Genomic DNA, 15,112 nt, shown 5'->3' with positions numbered 1-15,112 from the left:
CGCCTACTGCTATAACAGCCAAGGTCGGCTAACTTCGCTGTTTGCCCCGTTAGAGGGTCGGAAGCGGAGAAGCGTAGAGGGGTCCCACCTGCAGGGAGGAGCGGATGGGACAGGTGACCCAAAACTGACCAGCAGGGTATTCCATCCCATCTGCATCACGCCCAGTATAAAAGCTGAGGGATCAAAGGGGCAAGGCTGCTCTGGCTCGCTCTCTTTCTTCAATGGCCGACGTCTGAGGAGGACCCTGTCTGTTCCTCTGCCTTTGATCCCGATCCGAGCATTCCTGACTCTAGTTCCGGAATTCAGCTCCTGTCCGTCGCTGACTCCACTCTGGGACTTTTCCTGTGCCTGCTGGTGACGCAATCGTCATCCTGGGAGCTGGATACGGTTTTGTAGATATTGTGTACTTTTTTTTCTTTAATCTTTATTATTCTATTATTATTTACTATTTCCTTATTTATTATTATTTTCATTAAAGTAGTTTAGTTCTTTTTCTAAACTCATAAATCTCCTTATCTCTTCCTCTCTGAGGAGAGGTGGGGGGGGAGGGCCATCTGTCGTTCTGCTTGGCCAATCCGGCCAAAACCACAACAGATTTATTGTGGGGGCTCATCCGGGATGTTATTTTGTTAATCACATCCATTGGGATCCGAGAACGCCCATCTTGCCATTTAATTCCTAAGAACTAGATCTCTTGTGCAGGTCCCGTGACCTTACCTCTTTTTATGGCAAAACCTGCTTTCAAAAGAATCTTCATTATTTCCTTACCTTTCTTGAAAACTTCTGCTGTATTACCTCACACAATGAGGTCATCAGTGTATTGCAGGTGTTCTGGAGCTCCACCCTTCTCCAGTGCAGTCTGGATCAGTCCATGGCAAATAGTAGGGCTGTGTTTCCACCCTGGGGCAGTCTATTCCAGGTGTACTGGACACCCCTCCAGGTGAAAGCAAACGGTGCCCTGCACTCTGCTGCTAAAGGAATAGAGAAAAATGCATTAGCAACGTCAATTGTAGCGTATCACTTGGCTGCCTTTGACTCCAGTTCATGCTGCAGTTCTAGCAGGTCTGGCACGGCAGCACTCGGTGGTGGTGTGACTTCATTCAGGCCACGATAGTCTACTATCAGCCGCCAGTCTCCATCAGACTTTTGCACTGGCCATATCGGGCTGTTAGAGGGTCTTGGTGATCACTCCTTGGGTCTCCAGCCGATGAATCAGGTTCTGGGTGGGAATCAAGGAGTCTCGGTTAGTGCGATACTGTCACCGATGCCCTGTGGCAGTAGCAATTGGCACCTGCTGTTCTTTAACTTTCAGCAGTCCCACAACCGAAGGGTCATCTGAAAGGCCAGGTAAAGTAGACAGCTGTGTATTGTCCTCAGTCTCTACAGCTGCTATACCAAAAGCCCATCCATACCCTTTCGGGTCTTTGAAATACCCTCTTTTGAGGAAGTCTATGCCAAGGATGCACGGAGCATCTGGACCAGCGATAATGGGACGCTTCTCCCATTTATTCCCAGTTAGGCTCACTTCAGCCTCCAGTACAGTCAGTTCTTGAGACCCACCTGTCACTCCAGAAATAGTCGCAGGTTCTGTCCCTTTATGATTCGATGGCAATAGGGTGCACTGTGCACCAGTGTCCACAAGGGCTGTATATTTTTTTGGCTCTAATGTGCCAGGCCATCGAATCCACACAGTCCAATAAAGTCTGTTGTCCCTCTCCTCCTCCTGGCTGGAGGCAGGGCCCCTCTAATGTCTGTAATTAGTAGCTGAGTTTCTACCTGGACCGGAGAACCGCCCCCTGCAGACTGGAGCAGCAGTCCTCCTGGAATAATTTGTTCTTCTATCTGTGTTACCTTGCAACTCACTTACTCGTGCCTGTAGGGCTGAGGTAGGTCTTTTATCCCGCTTTCTCCTGTCCTCTCCGTAGTCACAGAGGCAAAACCACAGGATATTTCGTAGTGTGTTCTGTTTCCTCTGAGGCGGTCTCGTAGGAGGGGGTCTTCTCTTAATGGCTGCAGCACGGGTCGGCGCAGGGGAAGAATAAGATCTCTCCTCCATCCTAGATAGTTTATCAAACAGTTTCTCATTTTTCTCAATCATTTTCTCAGTTTTATCAGTCAATCTTTCCACAGCTGCTACAGTGAGGGGACGAGAAAGACTGTCTTCATACTGTCGCATTCTGCTAGCCCCTTCATTTACAATTAGCGAATCATCATCAACTCCTCCCCAGATCAGCATTGACAAGGTATGGGAATACATTGGTGGTGCACTCTGTACAAACTTTCGCAACATAGGTCGTCTACATGGCATTTCATGAGGATCTACATTCACTTCACTCAGTCACCATAAATCACCTCTTTCACAGCCATTTCTCTCAGGTACTTAATACCTTTCTCTGTGCTGGTCCGTTTAATCGGGTGGCATTCAATATCACCCTTAAAAGGATATCTGCCTTTTACGGCTGATACGAGTTGCCTCCAGAAACTGAGAGTCTGTGACTTTTTCCCAAGAGCTTTATCGATACCACCCTCTCTGGCCAGGTTTCCTAGCTGCCTAGCTTCGCTACCATCTAACTCCATGCTATCGGCCGCATTATCCCAGCATCAGAGCGACCAGGAGATAAGTGTCTCACCATCACTCCGGGTAAAATCCTTTCTCATATTTCGCAGATCCTTCATAGAGAGAAGGATTTAATGATCACCTCTGTATCTGATTCCTCCTCCTGGGCTGACGCAGGAGCCTCTCCCCTATCATCTTTAGAACAACTCTTTCCTCGATCTTCATCAGAAGAGTCCTCCCCCCTGCTATCTGGCCTTACTTGGTCTTTATCACAAGGGACAGAGGAACTTACTGACCTCTTCTTTTTCCTTCTGGTCACCGGGGCAACTTGTACCAGTGCCGATGGAGTTCAAGTAGTGTCAGTGCATATCGTGCTACACCTACCGCACCAAGATTTAAAGAGAAACCACCCCTGCACCCCACGCAGGAAAATCGACACCAAAAGCATGATTTTAGGAACGCAACTGTCATTCTCGATACCCAAAGGAGATCCCTCTCCTGGCTCTGATGGTGACAATTTGACGTAAGAAGTAAAGGGCAAAGTAAACATGTCCATGGTAAAATTCAAAGTATAATTAGTGTAAGTAGTAACAGAATCCATTCTGTAGTGCCCAAGGTATGAAGGTAAAGAAGCTATACATTCAGTCACAGCCTGGATCAGAATTAAAACCAGCAGCAAAATAGCACGTGTGAACCACCGCATACAGACAGAAAGAGCAAGCAAGCAATACAGCACATAAGGCAAGCTAAGCATTGTCGTATCAATTAACTTTAAAGTAATCCCTACAAAGAGACGATACAATAATCTGTTTAGCAACGACATGAAGTGAGCTGTCTGTATCAATCTCTGAGCAAGCTGGAATTCAAACTATTGACCATCTATCAGAACTCTGGTAGTGCCACAGTTGGGCCACAGTCGGGCCCCGCGTTGGGCGCCAATAAATCTGTCGTGGTTTTGGCTGGATTGGCCAAGCAGAACAACAGATGGCCCTCCCCCCGCTCTCTCCTCAGAGGGGAGAGGAAGAGATAAGGAGATTTATGAGTTTAGAAAAAGAACTAAACTACTTTAATGAAAGTAATAATAAATAAGAAAATAGTAAATAATAATAGAACAATAAAGATTAAAGAAAAAAAAGTACACAATATCTACAAAACCGTATCCAGCTCCCAGGATGACGATTGCGTCACCAGCAGGCACACGAAAAGTCCCAGAGTGGAGTCAGCGATGGACAGGAGCTGAATTACAGAACTAGAGTCAGGAATGCTCGGATCGGGATCAAAGGCAGAGGAACAGACAGGGTCCTCCTCAGACGTCGGCCATTGAAGAAAGAGAGCGAGCCAGAGCAGCCTTGCCCCTTTGATCCCTCAGCTTTTATACTGGGCGTGATGCAGATGGGATGGAATACCCTGCTGGTCAGTTTTGGGTCACCTGTCCCATCCGCTCCTCCCTGCAGGTGGGACCCCTCGACGCTTCTCCGCTTCCGACCCTCTAACGGGGCAAACAGCAAAGTTAGCTGACCTTGGCTGTTATAGCAGTAGGCGTAAGCAAGGGCCTGTGTGCATACCGTTCCTTGGTATAATCAGGTCTTATCACTCTCAGAGTGAACAGTTTCTGAACAATACGCTGTTAATTTCAGACTTTAGTCAGTTAGAAGAGGCCCAGCTAAAAAGTAAAATTACAAATCAGAAAACTGGTTCTCTTCTACCTCAAACCAGGACACCACCGTATTGGAACAAAAGCATCACCATCATCCATGCTGATACGAGAAGCAACAAGGATCTGAACTACAGTGGCAGCACCCACTTTAATATTTTCAAGGCATCTGCAAAATGTCTACTGCAGCATCACTTCAAGTAGGAGTTGGTCTTTTCACTTCATACTCAACACATGCTCCTGGTTTCAACCTGCAGTCCTGGTTTAGAACATAGCATGGTTTGGGTTGTAAGGGACCTTAAAGACCATCTAGTTCCAACCCCCTGCCATGGGCAGGGACACCTCCCACTAGACCAGGCTGCTCAAAGCCCCATCCAGCCTGGCCTTGAACACTTCCAGGGATGGGGCATCCACAGCTTCTCTGGGGAACCTGTTCCAGTGCCTCACCACCCTCACAGGAAAGAATTCCTTCCTAATGTCTAATCTAAATCTCCCCTCCTTCAGTTTAAAACCATCACTACATGCCCTTGTAAACAGTCCCTCGCCAGCTTTCTTGCAGGGCCCCTTCAGATACTGGCAGGCTGCTATAAGGTCCCCCCGGAGCCTTCTCTTCTCCAGGCTGAACAACCCCAACTCTCTCAGCCTGTCTTCATAGGAGAGGTGCTCCAGCCCTCTGATCATCTTTGTGGCCCTCCTCTGGACCCCTGGTCCATGTCCTTGTGCTGAGAACTCCAGAGCTAGATGCCATACTCCAGGTGGAGTCTCACGAGAGCACGGGTGAGCATCACCTCCCCTGATCTGCCAGTCATACTTTTGCTGCAGCCCAAGATGCAGTTGGCTTTCTGGGCTGCAACCACACATAAGCAGTCTCTTATCGGGGGGACTTGGCTGGAGCTTGTTGCAGCTCTGGCCCAGCCTGCAGAGTGGCGCTGCTGTCCCAGGGACAGCAAGGGCTAAGGAGAACTATCGGGCACCTGGGCACTGCTCACTGTCACCTGTGGTCGGGACAATACCATGACATGTGGTGCGACCGAGGAGCTAAGAAACGCTCCTGGAAGCCACTCCACAGGATGTTTTTTGCTCTGAAAGACTAATTTTGAACTAGAGGTCCCATCCTGTGCTGTTCAGTATCAGACGCAAGGACAGGGGCAGTAGTAATTGACCACCACCCCTGTCAGAACCCTCTCTGCCCTGGGACCAGCAGCTCCTCCCAGTCCCCAGTGCCATGCAGCCTTGGTGTGCACGTTTGCAACAGCCCCATCTTTCTCAAGGTGCTGAGATGCTGCTCAGATCAGCCCTGCACAGCCTCCAGCCAGACGTGTGCCAGCTGGAAGCTCCGTAACCAGGTTAGGGTGGCACCAAGCCCCAAATAATAAGCCCTTTTTATTAGGTCTTTGGTACTGTGCCTGAGGTGAAGCCTGCCGTGGCCTCATAGTAAAAGGCGGAACAGCCGAGGGAATAATCCTGTTGAACCCAAAGGCAGGAGAATAAGATCATCCCTTGAACTCAATTTGCACAGTGAACGGACTGAGACATGCACGGGTGACCTCTTGCACGGGACAGCCGGGTAGTGTGAGACTAAAAACAGCAAACAGGAACAGGATTGCCTCATCCTGAAAGAAGTTCAGAAAACGACCAAAAAACTAGCCACATGATGAGGGAGAAGGAGCAGCAAGGCGGGATCCTTAGTACAGGCGACTCTTTGAGACGGACGCTCTCAAGGACTCAGCAGAGCTCTTCCAGTGTAGAAAGACGCACCCAAAAATCCAGTGATGAGACGAGGTGAGATCCAGCAATGAGAAATCCAGAGATTTCAGGAACTGGAAGAGGAACGCAGGCCAAGCAGAAAAAAGAATTGATGAAAATACTCAGCCTAAGCATAAAGTAGTAACCTCTTTGCCATGAATGGCACCAATAATTTTTATCCCTCTTAGGGAGTTTTTAAATTATTATGAATAAACTGAGCTGTCCTATAGCTGTCCTATGTCTCCTGCAGAGACTTTACTACTTTACTATGCAAAGCATTGAAGTATTTCAGTACAGATGTGCTCCCAAGCTATGGAAATTCAGATGCTGGACTCAAAATTCATTTGTACTGAATTTGAGCAATTTATCCAGGCACTGGATAAATTTATCCAGGCACTGGGTAAATTCAGACATATTAGACCATTACCCTGGTTCTGACAGGAAAACCACTTAAAATTACAAAGGCTGAAATCTGCATAGAGCAAAACTACTTTTGAATGAAGATAAATGCTCTCAAAAATGGTATTAAATTTAATGGCATTCCAGGACAAGGCTTGACACCAATTTATGCGCATGCTCTCAAACCTGTACCTTCAGGTGTATTATTTCTGGGAGCAGCAGAAGGAGTAACAGGGGGAAAAAAAAGGCAAATGCAAAGACCAAAGTCTGCTATGACCAGCAAGATAAAACCCCTCCAGAATTTAGAGCAGAGTTACACATTTCACTGCCATTTGCTTTCTAAAGGCCAAGGTCCCGGCACAAACGACACACGGTGCCCATTTTACCTGATACAGGTGTTGGGTTTCCCTCTTGATGAAGCATCAAATAAATGTGCCCAATCTAAGCACAACAGGGGTTCAAGGAACTTCAAATGCTAGTTCTTGATGGCCAGGAGCAGAGGTCCATGGGGGACTGATGGGTATCAGAAGGTCTCTAAACTTCCAAGTGATCTGCCACTACGTCTGGTGCACCATTAAAGTCCCTGAAAGATATGCAAATTACATATACAATATACAGCGAGTCTGAATTTTATGAGGAGGTCAGGGCAGGAAGGTCCTCAGTGCCCTCGGGGCCCAGGCAAATGTTACCTGGAAAAAGTAATGGGAAGCCGGTGTCCCTACGCCTGGCCTAGCCCTCGTGATGGAGGTGCCCTGTGCTGGCTTGGGGGGCATCAAGACAGACAGGGCTTCACTTAGGTGCCCTCCTCCATCCCTAGCTCTTCGTTCATGCATGCGTCCAACCCTCCGGCCCCCTGCAAGCTGTGAGAAGATACTCAGTGTCTTACACAGTTGGATACTTGCTGCTATCTGAACTTTCTCCAGGCGTTGCCTTCCAGCATCGCAGCATCTGCTTTGACACCCACCATCCGTACCACATGGAGGGCATGCTCCTGTAAGGGTGAGAGCTGGGCCTACAGGTCAGACCAGCAAAACTTGTGAACTAGACGCTGAGGTGTGCTGCATGCCTCTTGGGTGTCCACACACAGCCTGCCTGGCTTCTTCAGCTCTCCTCTCCCCTCGGCCTCTCCTGTCCACACCAAGTGTTAGACTTGCTGGCACTCCTGTGGAAACACCCCTGCTCTCTCCTACCAATCCACGTAACTAAAAAGGTTCTCTCATCTCCTCATTATTTAGCTATTTTTCACTAACTTCAGTATCTACGATGGTGGTGAAACCTAGGATGAAACCTAACCTGGCTGAGCTCCATATGAATTGCTGCTGAAAGACCATTTCCTACCCTATCACAAAATCACAGAATCACAGAATGGTAGGGGTTGGAAGGGCCCTTCAGAGATCATCTAGTCCAACCCCCCTGCCAAAACAGAGTCACCTAGAGCAGGTTGCACAGGAACGCGTCCAGGCGGGTTTTGAATGTCTCCAGAGACACAGACTCCACCACCTCTCTGGGCAGCCTGTTCCAGCGCTCTGCCACCCTCAAAGTAAAGAAGTTCCTCCTCATGTTGAGATGGAACTTCCTATGTTACAGCTTGTGTCTGCTGCCCCTTGTCCTGTCACCGGGCACCACAGGGAAGAGTCTGGCCCCATCTTCTTGACACCTGTCCTTTAGATATTTATAAGCATTGATGAGGTCCCCTCTCAGTCTTCTCCTCTCCAGGCTAAAACTCCAGGCTAACTGATACTATCAGTTTGATTGTATCCTTGTCTTCTCCTTGGGCTCCTTCACTACATGTCCAATACAAGCAATTTCCACTTTCAAGGCCTTTCATTTATTTCCAGCCCTTACCACCCATCACTCAGTACAGTCTGAACTTGCTGACTCTGCGAGGGCTGTCCTGCCAGCTCTGTCACTCACTCAGTGAATTTTTAAGCAAACCTCTGAATTCTTTTCTTGTGCAAGCTCCCATCCTTGGGGAAACTCTCCTTTCATGTCTACTAAGGTGCCCCACTGTGCTCCTTCAGATATTCCCTTGAGAAACTGCCTTTAAAACCTAAAACCCCCCAACCTTTCCCTGTTTTTGGACCACTAAGGGGTTGATACTAAAACCTGTCATGTTGACCAGCATTGCCCCCCTGATTTCTTGGACTGCCTGCCTGTATCCACCAGTCATCTCCTGTCCTAGTTGTGGTTTATGTATACTTTGAGACAAAAACTGATATTTTTTTTTAAGTTGTGTGTTTAGATGACATCTAGCACAGTGGAATTCTAGCCTAGCAATAGGGCTTCCAGGAATGATAATAATAACGACAACAGCAGCGATGACACTAATAAAGTAAGAATATAACCCAAGACTTAGGTACTCGGGACCAAAAGCTACAGAGAACAGCAACAGCTCCAACATGCTTTCTCCACATCCTGCTCCTCTAGTATGTCAGGCTCAAAATCTCCTTTCTTTACCTTACCTCGGGTCTCATCGTCAGACCCCCCTTCCGACTTCCCACTCAACACAAATGTGTAGGGTTCCCCATCCATCGTTACACTATTTCTTGCCTGGAGCCAGGCGTCCAGCTCTGCTCTCACCCTCCTCCAGACTCTCTGTTCTTCTGCTCTGTGAGGGTGTGCAGAGCGTGGGCAATATCCTAAAACTGAAGGGGAAGAGCCACCGGCAAAGAGAGGGAGAAAACCTAAATCTGGTAATCTCATTATTCCAAGTCTGCTGGGAAACAAACCATACCGGGGGCACAGGGCTCACAGGAGGCCAGCTGATGAGAAGGAGGTCTCAGTCCCAGTGAGGGCTGGACCTTCACTTCTTTGTGGGACCCTGAGCCCCACACAAAGACTGGACAGAGGTGCAGATTCTACCTCCAACTCCCCACCTGAAAAAAGGTTAACTGGAGTTAACAGTGGAGTTAACTTAACTGGAGTACTGTGTCCAGTTCTGGGCTCCCCGGTTCAAGGACAGGGAACTGCTGGAGAGGGTGCAGCAAAGATGATTAGGGGACTGGAACACCTCTCTTATGAAGAAAGGCTGAGGGATTTGGGTCTCTTCAGTCTGGAAAAAAAGACGACTGGCAGGATCTTATCAACACTTATAAATACTTATAAGGGTGGGTGTCAGGAGGATGGGGCCAGGCTCTTTTCAGTGGTGCCCGGCAACAGGACAAGAGGTAACGGGCACAAACTTGAGCATAGGAAGTTCCGTCTCAACATGAGGAGGAACTTCTTTACTTTGAGGGTGGCAGAGCACTGGAACAGGCTGCCCAGAGAGGTGGTGAAGTCTCCGTCTATGGAGACATTCAAAACCCGCCTGGACGTGTTCCTGTGTAACCTGCTGTAGATGAACCTGCTTTAGAATGGGATTGAACAAGATATCTCCAGAGGTCCCTTCCAACCCCTACCATTCTGTGATTCTGTGATTCTGTGATTCTGTGATTCTGTGTAACTGGATCAAACAGGACCAAAAGAGAGGACAACCCGCTAAGTCTTTGGAAGAACCATTTCAGCAGCTACTTTGTCCCTCTGTCCCGTCACCATGCCTGAGCCCAAAGGCGAGCAGAGCCACATGGCTCTTCTCAGCAAGATGCAGCACAGCCGCTTCTTCTCAGGCGCCTGTGGCAAACAGGAGGTGTTCCCCAGACCTTCCTGGGGCTGCTGACAGGTTCCCCTGCTCAGGCGCAGAAGCCAGGCATGGGCTGGGGAGGGAAGGTGGGTTTTTTGTAGCAGGTTCAGAAGCAAGCTCCAGTCACTCCCATAATTTCCACTACCGAGGCTTTCAGGGAGCTGTGCTGGTACGGTGAAATCAAAGTGCCTCCTCCAATGGCGAGGGGAGGCAATTGGGAGAGGGCTGCGAGAACAGATGTTTGACACAGCGTAAAAATGGGAAAGGACAAAAGCAAAGTAGGGAAGGGCATTTAATGAGGCCCCAGCAAACACTTCGCTTGAGCAGAAAGGTCTGTGTACTCCCACACACCGCCTTGCCGGCTCCAAGCGGTTAGAGGTGGGTTTCGGTGTACTTAGGAATCTCTGAAGGACTTTAATCATTGCACATCGCGGGAAGGGGAGCTCAGCATGTGCCTTGTGTAGCATTTAGAATGCGGGAGCTTTTTGTCTTGCAGCGTACTACACGTCGAGCGAACTGGTTGAGTCGGTCTCCGGTTGCACCCCCGTTTCCACTGCGCACACCAGCTCCAGCGCCCGCTTGAGAACCTTCTCCCTGGGACTGCTTTGTGCTGTAAATGGGAATGGCATCGCACCAAGGCGCGCGTTTTGGCTTGCGCAGGGGACTACAGAGTGCTTTTTCGAAATAGCAATTTGCTACGCTTTAGAGCCGTGGACTATGGGAACATATGGGCCCCACCACACAATTCGGATGTTAGGAAAACAAGCCTTTGTAAGGAAAGGAAGAGTATTGCATCGGCAAAGAGACAGACCGAGCACAGTGCCAGATCCCAGAACAGAGCTATTGAATTAGGGAGCTACTGAATGAACTGCAACTACAGTGAAATGGGCCGGGGGGAAGGAAAAAAAAGAAAAAGGCAGAATCTCATCAAGTACAGACTCAATAAATAAAAACAGCAGGTGTCAGTTGGGGTGCATGTAAAAGCCAAACCCAGGGAGAAATGTACTGCAATTAGCTGAGGAGGCAGAAGACAGAAATGCGCCTTCTCTTTTAACGTCCAAAATGAGAGCAGGTGGAACACCTACTTCCCGCGGCCATCGGGAATCAATCGGTAATGGCTCTCCGTTACAGGGGCTGAAGTCGCTCTGCCGGGCGCCGAGCCAGAGGAGGGAGCCTGCAGGCTCAGCGACCTGCCAGCAGCGGCAAACACACCGCGGCACCTCGTTCCCCGCTGCAAGCCACGGAGACCACGTCATGCCCGCTGCCTGAGGAGGTCTGGCTCTCCCTTCCGTAACCCTTGTACGGCTCTCGTGAAAGGCTGAATCATCTTTTCTCACTGCCGTGATTAAACAGACAAAGGCAGAAGAAAGCTCCTTGGGGAACTCCGTGGGTTACTGGCTGCTCTACCCATCCTCTGACAGGTGGCTGTAGTAAAGCATCAGAGAAATGTTCTTGCCTGTTCAGCAAGCTGCTAACTCAACTGGCTGCATTTACACGTGTGCCAGAGTCCAACCCTGTATCTCTTTGCTATGCTGAGTGAGGTCCCCGCATCTCCTCGCTGCCTGGACCTCATTGTCATGTGGGCAGTTTAGGTCAGCCCCTGTTGTAATGAATTTATGTGCATTTTCCCCCACGTTTCACTTTTTGAATATTTAGTATTGCACATGTGGAAGGCATCCAAACGGTCTCTTCAGCCCTGTGTTTATTTGCAGGAGGGACAGAGTACACGTACTAGCAGATTGCTTTGCCCTCCCGTCTTTCATCTTATGCCTCTGGTGGGTCCTAGAGCAACCAGAGGCTGGACAGATTGTCCCAGTCTCAACGCTGAGGAAGTCCTTGACCTCCAGTTCCTTTAGCCCTCTTTCCATTCCTCACGTGCAGCTAAAGCCCTATCCCTCTGCACAGAATCACAGAATGGTAGGGTGGAAGGGACCTCTGGGGATCATCTAGTCCAACCCCCCTGCCAGAGCAGGGTCACCCACAGCAGGTTGCACAGGAACACGTCTCCAGAGACACAGACTCCACCACCTCTCTGGGCAGCCTGTTCCAGTGCTCTGCCGCCCTCAAAGGAAAGAAGTTCCTCCTCATGTTCCTATGCTCAAGTTTGTGCCCGTTACCTCTTGTCCTGTTGCCGGGCACCACTGAAAAGAGCCTGGCCCCATCCTCCTGACACCCACCCTTTCAGTATTTATAAGTGTTTATAAGATCCCCCCTCAGTTGTCTTTTTTCCAGACTGAAGAGACCCAAGTCCCTCAGCCTTTCTTCATAAGAGAGGTGTTCGAGACCCCTAATCATCTTGGTAGCCCTTTGCTGTACCCTCTCCAGCAGTTCCCTGTCCTTCTTGAGCCGGGGAGCCCAGAACTGGACACAGCACTCCAGGTGCGGCCTCACCAGGGCAGAGTAGAGGCGGAGGATGACCTGCACGTCTTCTAATACTGTGTGAAGACAAGAGGGAGATAAACATCAGCCTGCAACGGCTAATGACGGAGACTTCATAGGGTTTCACTATCACGTCAGCTATTGCTGCAAATTAGATCAAATACTTTTCTATCAAAATAAGGCTGGAGCTCTGACACTCGGCGCTCCCATCACTCCTGCAGCTGGATTAGGGCAGCTGCAGGAACCAAAGGAGATGGCCCAAAGGAAAGCCTGCTTGCACACCTCTCGCATGTTATTTGGTCCGCGTACCTCTTGCTGAATCTGTAAAGAGGTTTTAGTCAATTCAGAGGTAATGGAGACAAAGCCCACCTTCTAAAACCTCAATATAAAGACGGAGCCTGGGATGTATTTCCGCTACCTGATATATACATTTGTTGGAGAGAAAGTTGGATGTGAACTGAAGACTTGAAAGAAATTAAATTACTTGAGAGGGTACTGTAATTGAAAAGAAGAGAAACGTGTGTGCTTGAAACAAATTTATTTACTACCATGGGAGAACTGTAATTGAAAAGAAGAGAAACTTGTAGAGCGGAGCATTTGGAATTGACTTGAGAGGGAGAGAAAGTACGAGGCTCCTGCACTCTGAAATGAATTTCTTGCTTGATTTGTAGTACCAAACTTTGGAAACATCTATACCAATTAACTTGAAAGTGTAATGCTTTGCCCTGGGGAGTCAGGCATTGCCGTGTAAGGGTAGAAAAATAAGATGCTTTAAGCTTGTTCCTCAGCTCTTACACAAAGTGGAACAAGGGATTGACTAAGTTATAACCGATGGCAGCACCCGGTGTAGATTTCAGGTGCAAAGTCACCAAGGTTTTCTTCTCTGCATGTAAAAGCCCAGTTGTGCCTGAAATCTACCTGGGGGTAAAACTGAATACGCACCATCCTGAAATGGCTCATTAGAAACAGAACTGTCTCAGAGAGCCCTATCACATGAGCAAAATGACACTGTTCACCAGCATCTGGCTACTACTTGATGGAGGAGATGGTTTATCCTTCTGATACCAGAAGATAAAAAGAGGGGTGTCGCTGAGCACCATGGGGACTTCTCAGTGACCAAAAGTTGGGAATGTCTCTCACACCCTTCTCAACATGCCATCCAAATAGCAACTGCTCTGCACTAGAAGGTGTCCTACAGCGCACCCAGGGCTGGGAGCCACCAGCCCACTCCCAGCACCATGGACCTTTATGAAACATCACCAGGGGATTTCAAAATGACCAACAGGTCTTTCACTGTAGTTGCCACCTGCAGCCTCTTTCAGGAATTCCCTCAGTACCAAAACATGGTTCTAGGCTGAAAACAGGTGAAAAATGGCCTTGCCAGATCTGTGCTTGCTGTGCTACAGATCCAGTAGCTCAGGTCACTCTGGAAAAAGTGACCTACAAACTCACCCTTGGAGCACAGGCTTGAGCTTGTTTTTTTTCTGCCTTGCACATCACCACGTGCGCTGAGGACCGTGCAGGGCGCTGAAGGCTTCCATTGACACCTCTGCAGCCGTGGGGCAGGTGTGATTGATTGGCCGTGTAATAGGAACTTGCGAAAGGAACCAGCTGAGGATGCACAAGACGGAGTGGATGCCTTGTAAACTACTTTCTCTTCCTTGCAACGGCTCTGTAGGGTAGCTGTGCGTCAAGTGCAGTTACAGTTTTGTTTTGTCACAAGGCTCAGCTCACGCTCAGGCTTCAGGGCTTCTTCTCATGGAATCGTGCTCCAGAATCCCCTTTTTCATTACATTTACTTTTTTTTTTTTTTTTACTGTCTACATTTATTTATTTGTAAGAACACAGAAAAAAATAAACAGATGCACTGAGACTGACTCAGGGACAGTCTTATCCGATACCATATTCTCCCCGATAGAGCTTTCTGACCTCTGACTGTTTCTAGCTAGAGAAATTAGGATCATAGTACCTTCAGGTGGGACTAGGTGGGATCATTGGGGAATTTGTGTTGGAAGGGACCTCAGGAGGTCCCTCATGCACCCCAAGCAGGGCCAGCTGTCAGATCAGACCAGGCTGCTCAGGGCTTTGCCCAGCCGAGTCTTGAAACCCCCCAAGGATGGAGCCTGCCCAACCTCCCTGGGCAGCCCATCCCTCTGCCTGCCCCCTGGCCTGCTGGTCCTCATGGGGAGAGGTTTCCAGCCTGAACCCCTCTCCTTCCAGCTCATGCCTGCGGTCCCTTGTTGCCCTGACACACGCGGCTGTGAAGGGCCCGGCTGCCCCCTCTCCATCCCTCCCCATAGGCACTGGGGTGGCTGTGAGGTGCCCCCGAAGCCATCTCTGCCCCAGGCTGGACAAACCCCGCTGCCCCAGCTTCTGCTCATGGGGACATCCTCCAGCCCTGAGCATTGCGGGGGTGAACTCACTTCAGGTTATTGGCATCTTTCCTGCACTGGGGGGCACCAACCTGGCCACGGCACCCAGATGTGGTCTAACAACGAGTGCTGGGCAGAGGGGACAACCCCTGCCCTGACCTCCTGGTGGTGCTCCTGCTGATGCAGCCCTGGATGCTGCTGGCCACCTCTGCTGCTGGGGCTTGCTGATGCCTGCTGCCCCAGATCCGCTCTCTAGCCAGAGCACGTATCTACCTGCACACTAGCTTTCCATAGCCCTTGACTGCTTTCCTTGTACTAGTTTGTTCCATTAGTTTGGAACCTGTTTATAATTTTGGCTTCTACAGCATCCCTTGCCAATGAGCTCC

The sequence above is a fragment of the Chroicocephalus ridibundus genome, chromosome 1 (genome assembly GCF_963924245.1).
Source record: "Chroicocephalus ridibundus chromosome 1, bChrRid1.1, whole genome shotgun sequence".
Lineage (NCBI taxonomy): Eukaryota > Metazoa > Chordata > Aves > Charadriiformes > Laridae > Chroicocephalus > Chroicocephalus ridibundus.
The sequence above is the reverse complement of the archived record's forward strand: the minus strand, read 5'-3'. Positions refer to the sequence as shown.